This window comes from Phalacrocorax aristotelis, chromosome 1 (assembly GCF_949628215.1).
Source record: "Phalacrocorax aristotelis chromosome 1, bGulAri2.1, whole genome shotgun sequence".
NCBI classification, from domain to species: domain Eukaryota; kingdom Metazoa; phylum Chordata; class Aves; order Suliformes; family Phalacrocoracidae; genus Phalacrocorax; species Phalacrocorax aristotelis.
Genome location: NC_134276.1, coordinates 127,276,709 through 127,290,853, shown reverse-complemented (window position 1 = coordinate 127,290,853; position 14,145 = coordinate 127,276,709). Strand labels below are relative to the sequence as shown.

At 40.5% G+C, this 14,145-nt stretch overlaps 1 protein-coding gene across 7 annotated transcripts in view; it reads left to right on the top strand.

The window, feature by feature from the left end:
• The window catches only part of ZBTB20 (zinc finger and BTB domain containing 20), a 465,108-nt gene that overhangs the window by 224,599 nt on the left and 226,364 nt on the right, over positions 1-14,145 (top strand). For 4 of the 7 annotated variants that reach the window (XM_075106546.1, XM_075106520.1, XM_075106556.1 and 1 more), the window contains one exon: positions 3,647-3,710. The exons of the other annotated variants lie outside the window; for them this stretch is intronic. The gene's annotated coding sequence lies outside the window, so the exon portion shown is untranslated. The remainder of the gene's footprint in view (positions 1-3,646; positions 3,711-14,145) is intronic. 7 annotated transcript variants of the gene reach the window in all.

Genomic DNA, 14,145 nt, shown 5'->3' with positions numbered 1-14,145 from the left:
GGAGTGGGCGTACAAAGCCTGATAACTTTTCACAGTAGACAAGCAAATTTCCCTCTTAAGTGGATTTGCGTGCTTTTCAGTTACAGGTTACCTCTGACTTCCTGAGTGTTCAGTCCCCAGCTTTGCTTCATACGCTTACATGGAGTTGTAATACGGCACTAACCTTCCCTAATGGTCAAACACACATTTAATTTTTTTCTGAGTATTTACAAATTAAGCAAGAAGAAAAACCTGCTGCTAAAAGTCTAGTTATATATACACAGCTGAACAGCAACCAGAATGATGGAATTTTATGTTTTTTGCAGAACGGAAACCTAATTTTAATTTATGGAAGAGAGGGTGATTTGACTTGACCAGATGCTAGACATGCAACCTGTGAAACTTCTGTCTTCCTAAATTCATAGGCAAAATAGGCAAAAGTGATGGTTTGAACAGTTTCTATAATGAGATGTTAATATTCAGTTTTAATGAATAAGACTTCATTTCACAACTTTAAAAGACTCTAGTATTTTATTTTTTAAACATAAGCTGTTTGAGTTCTGCCAGTACGAAGATCTGTGCCTTCGTTTTCTTAAAATCAAGTTTGTTATTTTAGAGGAAAGGTTAAATATGAACCCTAAAGGTTTAAAAGCAACAGCAAAAATGAAAAGAGCTCTACATTATTTTTTATTTTTAAATTTCATTATTTTTTTTCCCCGACACATGCTTGGGGTTGGGTATATTGGAAAAATAGCTAGCTAATAGGATTTTGCTGTAACCAGCAATGTGCTGAATTAGCTACAGTAGTCTTTTTTATCTAGTAATTATTCTGCAAGGTTTCCTCCCTCCGTTTCTCAGAACAGTGTTTTTTGCAACTCTGACACTTTGGTTGAAGTTTATGACAGTTTTGTGACCTTCACTATATCAGTAATTCATTGCTAGTGCCTTCAGTAGTTTCACAGGTCTTTTTGACTTAAGTCTGTAAGAAATGAAGCACGAAGCAATATATTTAGAGTAGATGTAACAAAAGTATCAGGCCTAGCTGCACTGAATGTTCCTGTACTACTCCTTTTCGAAATTATCTTACGCGTTCACAGCAAACGAAGCAGGGGGTTCCTTTCTCCCATCTGAGAATCTGTTTCTCCCATCCGACAATCTGCACATTCTAGTCTTTGCTGTTAACATATGCAGGTGGGCCGTGACACCCGCAGGGAAGGATCACTGAAGTCCAGTGGTGTAGAGGAGTTGCTGGGATGGGCACAGTGCTTACAGCAGGGTCGACACCTGGATATTCCTTGCTCTTTCCTCTGCACAATGGTTAATGTTTTCCTGTTGTTGCTAAATAAAGAGGGTTCTGTTTGGATGGAGTGCTTCCCTCAGCGTGAACCCTGTGAGAGGGTGTACCATGCAGTCTGTCATACCCACTTTGGGAAAGGAGCACATCCTCATTTGCTTATGGGTTTCTTTCCTGGACATCTGGTCTCGCCGGTGCCAACTGCTGAATGCTGGTGGGAGGGATGGATAAGCTCTCTTCACCTTATTGATGCAGAGGCTTAAAAACAACTCTTCAGGATGTGACCTTTATACCTGTGTTAAAAGAGAGCAAGGAACCAGACTTGATAATCCGTGAAGCGTGCTTCAGGGTAAAATCTTGTAAGAAAACTAACTGTAAACAGTTCAGTTTCTGTAGGGACTCAATTTGGGGTATTATTTCATAATTTTGACTGGAGAAACCTCTGGCTGATTTGGCTTTTATGACACATGATGAAACTCACCCCTTTAGGGAAGTTCTTGCAGAGACAAGATACAAGGAGAGTTTGCCTGTGTAAGCAGCAGAGAGGATTGTTCGCTCCCAAGTTTCTGCTGATTTATTTGTGACTGGTTGCAGCAGGCTAGATGGACTCACTGCTTTGACTGTGCAGCGAACAAGAGAAGAACACACTTAGGTGATAAAGTTTTAAATCAAAACAAATAGTAATGCTCTTCATGGAAAGACTGTGGAAAGATATTAACAAAGAATAGTGCAGAAAACATCTGAAACTATCTTTGCCCATGGTTTTCACTACATATATTTCGTAAACTATTTTTCTGCTTACAGTTCTTAGTAAATATCCTGGTTGCCTAGGGCCCTTACATGACTTAAAAAAAAAAACCAAAAAGACAATGTTTCAGTCTCATTTTGTGGGATCCATCTAAATATACTTTTCTGATTAAAAAGTGTCAGTTGCTGCTGAGGCTGGAAATGCTCTGTTCTGCTGTGAGGAAGGGAGGGGCAGATCCATAATGGTTGTTCGGGCTGTCGTGTTTCTGAGAATCAGCTGTTTTTTCTTTATACTGCAAAGATTAAACAAAGAATGTTAAACATTTCCCAATTTAGCATTTATAATGGAAAGCGGCTGTAGGGCCACAGCTCACTGCTGCAAGGGCAGGCGTTCATATTAGAAGTCGCTTAAAAAGGCTTTTTTCTTTGAAGGCCTACCCATTCCTCTCCCAGCCCAGCTGCAGTGCTTTGCAGTCAGGTGGAGGCAGGTTTAAATTTTTACTTTTATTTACATAGGAGCTAATTTACTTTTGGAAATGAAAGTTAAAGCAGTTCAGCCATCTGCAAAGTGGAGGAGGAGGCAGTGGGTTTCTTTAACTTTTCAAATCTCTACAATTCTATTTCGCACCAACAGGCAAGCAGAAATTACCTTCTTGAGCTCCTATTAGTAATAGTATGTAGTATTAATGATCTAATGTCTTAGCTTCAACTCTTCATCTCGGTTTCTAAAAGATACCTGTTGGCTGTATTCAGTCTTCTTTATACTTGCATTCAGCTCAGGAGCTTTGAAGTAAAAAGTTGTAGTCTTGAGTGCGGCAGAACCACATTTTTTTGACCTACTGGCAGCACAGCTTTATCTGTAGCGTTTCACTAGTGATTACGTGGAGCACTGTGACTTTCTGTTCCTCATAGTAAAGGCAAAGAGTGCTTAAGGGTGACTGGTAAATGAAAAGAAAAAAAAAGGGGGGGGCAGTATTTTGATATACTGGTGTTATATATACTTTTATTGTGGTGGTTTGTCAGCCTTTCTTATTTTTTAGTTTTACTTGAAGAGTCCAAGTGGAAACAAATACATTGTTAGGCTTTCTTAATTGAAACTGAGGACAGTCTCAGTTTTATGCAAATACATATTTTATTCCCTCTCAGAGTGAAATAAGTGTTAATACAGTTAGTTTTTTAACAGAGCAGCTAAAAATGTCCTTCACCTGCCTCTCCATTGGCTAGTGTTCAGAAATTCGGTAGTTGTCTGTCGTCGCATGGGGACAAGATCTAAACATCTTATATAATTAAAAGATTTTCAGGAAAAAAGGAAATCTTGTTTCTTGAATAAACTGTAAGCACTGTAAAGAAATCAGATATCAATTTTCTGCCTTCTCCAGCTTGCCTGCAATTAGGTTTTGTCTAAACAAAATAGCCTTGCACTCAGAGCTCACAAACATTTGTGTATTACCTAGGTATCTATATGAGTAATTTTATGGACCTCTTATAGTAGCTTAAGTATGCTTGAAATATTTACCCACCTTTTTGTTTCTTAAGGAAAACGTTTTACAATTTATGTTTTTGCAATAATTCAATGTTTGAGTTTTAAAAAATATTTCAACCTTCTTGTGATTGCATTTCTTACAGAATGTTGGAATTTTTGGACTGTGCATCTGTTTAGGCACGTGGAGAAAGACAAGACTGAGATCATGTAAGTCATGAAACTGAGGGTGAATAATCCATACTTTGTTCTTTCACCATTTTTACAATTTATACCCAGATGCAAGTAATAAACCAAAGAGGAAAAGAAAAAAATCTAGTTAGCTTTTATTTTTAAAGTGATTAATGAAAAGCAAAGTTCAAATAAGGCCACAAATCCTGGTGGTGCACAATGGGTTGATTTATTTTGTAAATAGACCATGGATAATTAACCATAAAACAAAACTCTTTTTTTTGGGGGGGGGGGACGGGGACGGACATGACGACTTGCATAATGAAACTGGTTTCTTTTAGTTGCTGTGAGTCGCGCAGAGGGATAACAACTTATTCACAACTGGTTGCAACTGGTTACAGCTAAGAAAGAAAAAATCCCAGAGCAGCTAGAGCAGAAAGATTGTTAAAACCCTGCTACACTTGCAGTTTTATAGAAAGGCATTTACTAATGGCTGCAGAATGGGCAAAGCTACCCCTGTATGATAACAGCTAAAGAGTAGACATGTACTCAGTCTGATGATGCTTGCCATGTTATCCCATGCTTTGGCTTAAAACCCATAAGCAAAAGACAGCCCCTGCAGCTGGCCTTGTGGCCCACAATTTTGTATTGATTCCTAAACAGCATTACTTTATGCTTTGTTACAAGCTTCCATGATGCTTGTATCTTACTACTCTGGCACTGGGGGAAAGAGTCCTCTGGTTAGTCAAAATAGTCTGACTTGCTGCCAAGTCCTCTTGTGAGCCAGAGAGTGATGGTAGTTTTTCAGATACGTGATATGAGAAAACTGCCTGCCCGATGTCCCCCAAATTTGTCTCTTCGTATTCCACAGTCATCTGTGGAAGGGATCTCTGATGCCCAAGAAGGAGAAGGTCCAATTTGTTGTGAAAGTACATTCACTACTAATTAAAACTACCAGCTGGGATTACAGCCCTGGAGACTGTAAATAAACTAGAGCATGAGACATTCAGATGACAATATGGCCACTTTTGTGGTGGTTTGTATTAGTTGCCTGTTCTTAGATTTGCTCATCTCATGCCAGCTTATTAGAGTGAAGAGAGGGTTTATGTAGGTAAGAATCAAGATGCAAGAGGTTGGATTTGCCACACAGACAGTGTCTATATGGACACCTCCGCCTGCTCTCACATGCCACAATGTGCCTTAAAATACTCTTGTCCATATATATAAGGTCTGCAGTTCACACAGAGCTAAAATCTGATCACGCTGTGTTCATGTGGGAGTTGGCTATTGGTGCAGCTGTGTTGTGTTTCACAAGCAGTGACTCTAAGGTACTTGCAAAAAGTCCACCTCGTTCCCAGTGATAGCCTGGGTAAGCAGAGGTAGTGGGTAAAAAGGCTTAAAACCAGCCTAGTTTTACATGCGTTGAATCAGTTTATCTGAACAGTGTTACAGACTGATGTTGCTAAGGGTTCTCTGTCCTAAACTGATCTGTACACATGTGGTTTCTTCTGCAAATTTGGAATATTTATTTGTCAGCAATGTACTGCAGAGACTGAGGAGAGGAGAAGCAGATTGTTAACATCAGACTGTCACATGCTATCTGCATGAGCTTAATGTAGATAACTGGGTGTAAGGGTTTTGTGTTTTTAGTCTAGATCCCAGTTGCAAGACAGGGCCTTAGATCAATGCCTTAAACCCGTAACCAGAGAACTGCTGAGTTCCCACTGTGTTACTGACACTAGTAACTACAACACATGGCCTGCCACTTATAATCTTTTTTTAGGCCAAAGAATCAAGTTAAAATAGCACTTAGTTTGAGCAAGAGGCTTCTGTTGTGGGTGGGAGTCATGCTGGGGGCAACATTAGCATTGTACTTTCAAACGACACTGCAGTGAAGACAAGACCCCAAAAGTAAGTTAATTCTCTGAGGCTCAATACAGTCTTTGGCTTCTCTTCAGGTCCTGTTGGAAGGGAAGCCAGCCAGCGTCCACTGTGGTAGTGCTAACTGGATGTGTGTATCCCATGGGGTCTCCCTTGAAACTGCTCTTTGTCAGGCTTTTGCTTCTGGGAAGTGTGGCAATGTGTGGAATCTGCTACGTACTGTTTATAAGCTAGAACTTGATTTTATTGACTAACTGAACCCTTGTATCTTGTGACAATCTTTTTCTCTGCTCTGCATCATGCCAAAGAGACAGGGGAGTGGTGTTGGCATATCTTTGTATGAATAGGTCTGTCATTAAATATTTGAAATAGAAACATCTGAAATAGATCTTGCCTGAGAAGAACAATGGGGCAACTAGAGAAAGCCAGTTTTCTCCAAATTTGCTTTTGGGGGCTGGAGTTTTAAGCGAACAGAAAAAAGAACAAAGAGGCCAGGTATTAGTGCAAGGGCTTAAAAACAACAAACCCTGGGAGGCACAAAGGGAGACACAAGGAAAGTTGGGAGAGGAGAAGGGAGGGATGCTTAGCAGAGGGAGGGTTTTTTTCATTCGTTTGTTTTAATAACTAAGATCAGCTAAGGGAGAGGGAAGCTGGTATTAGAGGAACGAGATCCCTCATTTGGAAGAGTCACTGTGTGTGGGAAAGGGAAGCTTCACCTAATGTGGATCTAAGCCCAAGCATCATTCACGGCTACTGCTGAGGATGCTGAGGCATGGATGTGCATTTGGGTATTTTCTGTTTTCTCTGATCTCTACATCTGTATTTTTATTTTGTGAAGAGTAGGGGTGTTAGTCATCTTCCTCAGGCCTTTAGGCTCTGAAATCTTACTGCTAGGAAGGGCTTACAGACAGCCTTAGCTGAAGGCACACACAAGATGAAGGAGAGAGTGTTCAACTCCTTCCAAGTTGTGGAAGGTGTCGGCACTTGGGCCAAGTACGCAGAACACAAATTCAACAGTCTGCTTGGTGTGCAGCAGGAAAAGCTTTGTTAGAGGTAACTGTAGTTCAGGCTTTTGAACAAGCCTTTGTATTTCTCTCATATGATAATAATATATTTGTAAAGATACGCCATCCTAACTCCTTTTATTTTAGCCACTCTTCTCAAACACTTCTCCCCAAATCTAATACTTTAAGAAGCCTACAGGTGAGGTAGTCCCAACAGCCCTCCCCAAGACTTTCCTCATCTCTGCTTTGCAACGCATGGCATCTGGTGTTATGGTAGGTACGTTCAGGTTCCAGTTAGAAAGTGCTTACGTGGGGGACTAAGCAGTACAGTTGTTTGATTCCTTGGCCTTCTGCTCCAAGCACTGCGTTCAGAAATTTGCTCTGTAAGAAACAAAAATTGTTTAGTTCTTATTGAGATTCTGTCCATGTTACAAAAACCCCTTCACCAAATGGCATGGGATGCAACCACTTCTCATCAGCATCTCAATGCTGAAGTAGCCAGGGGATGCCAATCACTGGGAATGATGTGCTGTCATGGTTTAAGGTCCAGTGGTATTTCAGCTCTCCTTCTGGTCTTCCTAAGGGAATAATTTCATATGTTGGCATTCTTGCTGCTACCTGATCTACGTGAAATCCCTGAATTCTTCCTGGTTTTGGCAAGGATTTTTCTCACAGCTTCAGTCAAGGTTCACATGACTTCATGATATTTTGCATTTTATTCATTTGGAAATGTACGAACAGTGATCAAGGGCTTTCTTAGCAGTTGGAGCAAATGGTTAAAGAAAAAGGAATTCATAGATGTTAAACATCTTATTAATCTCAACTGCTCTTACATTTCTTTACCACTCTAAGTTTAAGGTTACAGGGACAGAGCAGAAACAGCTAGCATTCCTCTCACTTCTTCTCACCCCAGATTCTTCTGTAGGACTCTCTGTGACTTTCAGCCCACTGCTTTATCCTGCTCAGAACTGGTTTTGATACGTCCCCAAATGGCAATACTAATTAAGGGTACTTTATCCAGCAAGACATATGTTAGTTGTTACATAAATGACTGTCTGCAAAAGCCTCTTACCTTTCATATATCAGTAAGCTCCACCAGCTCTTGGACAAGAACAACATACCAGCTGGATTATTAATAATAACTAGATTGTCACTGATATATTGATAGCATCGCAGAGATATTACAAGCTTCTGGGGCTCACGAAGAAGTACTGAAGGTCAGGACTAGAAGCACTAAAAAAAATACCTAGTGGTATTCTCTTCTTGTGGAAATACTAGTTCATTAAAAACCAAACCAAAACAAAAACTTTCAGGGCTTTTATTTATTTTCATTATTCATATTTCCAGATAAAGCTTTTTGGCATTTCTGGAACAGAAATGGTTTTGTTTCAAACTTTTCTTTCAAAAATTTATTCTATGTTCTAATATAAAATTGAAATCAAAACTGAAAGTAACGATCAAAACAAAATTATTTTGTCAAAACAAAACATGGAATTGATTGAAATGAGTTTTTATTTTTGTTTCATGGGCAACTTTGCAATGCGGTGTTTAATTCAACTGTGAAACAAAAGCAAATTTCAAAGTCTGTAGCTATCCTATAAAGCAGGAATTTTGGGTTGTGTTTGAGCTCTCCTAGGTGGTGCTTAGGGGAGTACTTCATCAGAATTCTACTAAATGTATTTTCACAAATCTGTTAAATCTGTCATATTCTATTAAATCAACAAAAATTTTAAAATGTGTGAGGACCCTTAGACTATGCTGAGGTCTTCTTGTATTGATGTTATAATGAGGGTTTCTGTCTCTGTAATAGTTAATCAGAATCTGTCTCTGTAACTATACGTAGATCTCCCCTGGAAATACATTCTGTGTTTCTGCTCGGCAAATTGGGAAGCCTTTGATACCATTTCAGCTCTCCTGCTTTCCTTCTGTTTGGACTGGTCATGGACCAAACCTTTCAAATTCTGGGTGCTTGCGAAGTCAGCAAACAGTTTAATGTAACGACAGTGTGATTGTCAAGCCTGTACAGTTAGTATTAGTGTATACACTTCCATTTGTTGCTTCTTAGATTTGATTTAAAAGGGACCTTCCCTTAGTTGAGCACTTTCTGGTTATTGCTTTGATTCTTTCCTGGTCCTGTGTAACACCCAAAGCATTCCCTCTGTTTCTTCTTAATATATTGGATGTTTTTCCCTCTCCATTCTCCTGTAGGATCTGTATACTTAAATAGTAAAATTCTTCTGGAAGCAGTCTTGTCCAGGGCCACAATATGGTATATGCCTTGGAGGCGTATTACTTTAGCTTATGGTTTTGGCCAAGTTTAAATCCTTCAGGATTGGCCTGAATCTGTCTCAGTGGGGGCACCCTACTAAAGCAAAACATGAATCTAAGAGGGATATTTTGGTCAAGGAGGGCAAGGGTGAAGATTAAAAGCAAAGAACATAGTTAAGGGGTGCTCTGTTGCTGGAAAACATAAGGCGCCTGACCTTGTCTCAACAGTGTGATGACCTTGTTTTTTGAACAAGGACTGAGATACTAACCCGTTCCTGTGGCACCTTGGTTATTCAGATCTGGCTTCCTTAAACTTGGCTGGATACAACGCCGGATTCCTTAAGAATATCAGCACTGCAACTTCTGTATGTTAGTGATAGAGCAGTCAGTGTCCAAGCACCCGTTCAGGGGAAATTGTGGCTCTGCAAACTTCGGAGTTCTCACTCCGGTCAGAGGTAAACACAAGATGACACAGTAATACAAATTGAAAAGGTTTTCCATTCGTTAGACCACCTAACCTTTTGTTTCTGTTTGTCAAATCTGGAAAGGGGTATTTTTTTTGGTACAGAAAAGCTGCTTTTAAATAAAGATGTGTTTGGACAATAGTGTAGTTGGTTTAGTATTTCTCAGTTACAGGCCTGTGACAAGACAGGCAGGAAGATATGCTTTGTCCAACAGCTGTCTCCTGTATTCATCAGAATTTTTTTATGTGACTAGGCTTGTAACCTGCTACATCAGTATAAATTGATTTTAGTCTTAAGAGGGCTGATTTAATCTGAAGAACATATTTTGCACTCATCTTGGATATGAAGAGATGGAACATTGATGTGTTTAGGCCTTAAAAAAAATGCAAAAATAAAAGCTCCCCCACCTCAGAGCTCTATAAATAAAACAGTTTATGTTGTGGACACACTTACAATATTTCCTGCGTGCTAGTGGAGCAGCACACATCAAAAGGATAATATAAGCAGTAAAATATCCCAAGCAAACAGAAAGCATCTGTAGATCTTGCCTAGCTGGCTAATACTATTGGGATGGTTGTTTTTCACTTACCATGCCATTAATGCTTTGCAAATGTATATGTGCATGCTGAGGGTTGGCCAGGAGTTCAACTGTCTTTATAATGGTTATATTCAATTGCTGCATTGTGCCTGAATGCCTGTAGGCATGTAAGAGGACAGGAAAGGTGCTCAAGAAACTGCTGGACCATGCAGGATCTGGTCTACCAGCTCTAGTCACAGAATGTAACATGCTATAAACAGGATGTAAAGAAACGTTTATAAAGGTGTTTGGAGAAATCCTGGGATTTAACTGAAGTGTTTGTTAGCTGGTGTCCCAGGACTGATAGCCTATGTCCCTTTTGTTGTGCTGCTGCCTTTAATAAACGACACATCAAACTCAGAGAACGATTTCACAGGAAAGATTTGTAGCACTAAAAACTTGTAGCAAATGTAAAGAGAAAGCTATTCTGCCTCGCCTTCTCATTCAATACCTTTTATTTCCCTCACTATGTGCAATAGTCAAATGCTGACACACCTCTCTAAGCCTTCACTTTTACCTGATACTCACTTGCCAGTCTGTCTTCAGAAAGTCAGGACCATTGCTGCAGGGCGTAAGAGTGAAGATTCAGGGGTGTAGACAGGCGGGATGACTGGTTTTTAAATGAACTCCGTTTTGCTGCATGTAGCATTTCTTGTAGAAAAAAGATGAAGTTTCCTTGGAACATGTATCGAGCTTGATCTAAATTCTCTCCTTGGCTTTAGCAGGCTGGGGATCAAGTCCATATTGGAAATTCTCCACTCAAACTGCTGGATGTAGTCAGAACCCGTGACTGTTGTTCAAGCTATTGAAGCCTGTGCTTCCCTCAGCCTGGAATCAACACCGGCAGTACAGCTGCTCTGAGTGCAAATACAGAAATCAGAAAACTTCTAATGTTACCTTGATATTAAGTGTTTCTTGAAGAAATCCCTTCTTGGAGTACAAGTTTTGGGAACCCTGAGATTTCCTGATCTGCCTTTTTTGTCTTCCCTTACTGTCTATAGGTAAATGGGCCTTTTTTGCTGGAAAATTGAAATTGTAAGCATTAATCTGAAGGGGTTCCTAATAGGAGCGTATTGGCAACACAGGTAATAGAGCCCTACCAAGAAGGCAGGCCTCCTTTCAAGAGTCAAAGGTCTTCAGGTCAAGATGTCAGCGAAGCTTTCCCAGAAGTTAATTTTACATCAGTACGTTGTGGATTGTAGCGTTTCCAAAAGTATTGTCTTTCACAGGTCCCGACAGTCTGATGTCACTAGAGACACTACTGCCCATAGCATTCCTTCCAGTGATAGTTCCTGGGGAAGAGGAATGAGTTTATCCCACCTTGGCTCCCACAAAACTATTAGCAGTACACCAGACATAGAGCTGGCTCATCCTGTCTTTGCTGTGCATTCAGGTTAATTTTGGATCCCCTTTTCAGATTAAACTGTTTAATAGTGCCGCACTGTGAGCTTCAGAAATTGCTGATCTCTGTCTTGGGGATGACAAATTCCACAGTATATTCTTTAATTCCTACTTCTATAGCAGTTTGTAAAGCATCTTCACTTACAGTTTTCTAATACTCAGTGAGAAATCAATTTGGGAATAGGGTCCGTCAGTAATGAGCCTGTTGCAGAAATCCTTTGATCATTACTTTGTACAAGAACTTAGGGTTTTTATGATTGAAAGTTTTGATCTAAATATGAGATTGCTGTATTTATGGGAAAATCTTGATATGATCTTGCTGTTATGTGGGGCGTTTAAGAGGTCTTGAAATATCTTTAAAGATGAAACAATGGGAAGCTGCTTACCTCATGACATAATAAGGCAAAATAGGGTCGTGTAAAAAGTCATGGTTGCAACTCCAGCAAGAGACCTGAATGAATTAGTTGCAACAAATAATTTAGTTGCCAAATACAGCTTTTCTTGTTCTATCAAAAATCCACAAGTTGATCAGTCTCTTTGATTCAGGAATGGTTGGAATTTGTTTGATGACTACCTTCAAAACGTATATTCTATGGACTCTCTGTAAGTGGAGGTGAATGAGGTATGGCTGTGGTTTTAATGCTATTTGCAAAAGCCTATTCTGTAATTTTCCTCTCTGGCATCCATCTTGTAAATTTGCTTTACATGATGCCAGGCATTTAGGAGTCTATAGTTTTGATGAAAAACAGTAGCAAGTTCAGTGTTCATACAGGAGTTAATCATTCATACAACAAGAGTTAATGTTTAGGAGAGAGGAGGCTTCACACAGGTTCGTGAATCCTCACACATCCTTCACATGACATTTATTTTGTTAACCATATGACCGAAATGGTGAAACATGAGGAAGAAAAAAGGATAAAGGAGATCCTGATGCTGCATGGGGGAAGTGGGAAACGGGGTGTGATTGTTTCACGAGTGCACTGATTCACAAGATCAGCATGCAGCTATATGCTTCTGTTCACTGCACGCAAGGGCAGAAACATGTCAGAAGTTGTTGCTGGTAGTGCTGCATTCATAAAGGGAGCGTGGCATTCACTTCCCAGCCACCAGAGAGTGGAAGGAAGACAGAAAGCCACAGACATCTGTTATTGTGTTTGCTTACCTACCCCTGCTCCTGGAGGTTTTGAAGTAGGATTTGAAAAGCGTATATGACAGTCATTGTTTTTGACCATACTTTACAACGTCCTACTGACTTAAAAGAGCCAAAAATTTGTACGTCTGTAATTTAACCAACAGTATACACAGGGTACTCTCAGTGAAAGGGCTGGGAACAAAACTTGGTTCCTGGTTTCCTGCCTATTATTTAGGACATATCTGATTTGAAATCTGTTTTCTGAATACCCTTGCGTGCCTACTCCCTGGCACATGTGCTTCTTGCCATTATGGGGCAGATCCCATAGATTTTCTGCGTCATTAGTAGAGAGAGCCAGTCATTAAAAAAAAAAAAAAAAAAGCTTATTTGCCTGAGCCGTTAAGATTTTTTCTCACAGCTCTGCCTGTGGCGCCTGTCACTAGCAGTCAAATAAGGACAATTTTACCATTCTCTCCTGCTGCTCTAATTTTTTTTTTCAGTGCCAGTACATGTATTTGTTATTCTTTATAACTCCCTTTGAAGTTGGGAATCCAAGGGGAATCTAAAACCGACCAGATGTTTCTGCTGCTGGAGACACAGAAGACAGCAAGGATTAAGTTTAACTGAAACTTAGTTCTCTACAAAACCCATTACAGTGAGAATTCTTCCTCAGATAGTCTTATTTATTATTTATATTTGCACTTGCCATCCTGGGTAGGTGATACCTCAAGTCATCTTGCCCGGGAGGAAAATGGATGATTTATCCAAGTAAATAGTGTATCAGCAGCTGCCTGCGTTGATTTCCCTTATGGGGTTTCAGTTCCATTACACTGCATATTTCCCACCCACACTCTTTATGCAGCATTTCATGTTGAGGAAAATCATTCCCATCTCTGTAACTTCAGAGGACAGATATGTGGAACCGTCCAGAGGGAGGGCAGTGCAACTCGTGCATGCGTGGGGAGGGGTGACGTACTTGAGAAGGTGCTGGCCAGAAAGCAGTACGAGGTTTTAACTCCTTCTCCTGTCACGGCTGGAAGATGAGAGAAAGGAGTAGGAGCCAGCATGGGAGACTGGCTATGGGAGGGAAGGGGCGTACTAACCTCCTAGAAGTGGGGGCAGAAGTTCTCTCTCAGGTGGGAAGGGAAAGGACAGGAAGAAATGCTGTTACTGACCTCTGAGTTCAAGTTCGATGCTTTTGAAGATGCAAGACAAGAAAAAAGAAAAAAAGTTTTAAAATAGCCTATGATGTGAAATACATAAGGTAGTCCTCTGGGGTGTCCATGTCCAGATTCTGCGGTGGGAGATCCTGCTGGCCTGCTTCTGCAGTCATGGCCACGAGAGAAAATAGTGCATGGTCAGAACTCACGGGGGTCCAAATGGGAAGGCAGCACACAGAACAAGGCCTTGGTCTCTCTCTACCTCAGGCATGGCATAAGCTAAAGTTTGGATCCACTTCCAGGTTTTAAACACCCCCAGATTCCTGGAGTACTTGTTGCCAAGTTATCTCATCTAAGTTTATGGGACTGTCTGTCCCTGTGCCTGTCTGTCACACCCGTACGTAGCTGTTAAGCATGCTGATCGCTTTCAGCCAAGTAGGAAGGAGCTGAAAGATAATTTGCTTCCTACAAAATGGCTATCTAAGGAGAGGAGAAAAACTCAAATTAGTGCCGCTGCTTGAGGGAAAGACAGGCAGAACTTACCACCTAAGCACGTTCGGTGGAGGACAGCTGGCTGGCCAGCGCAG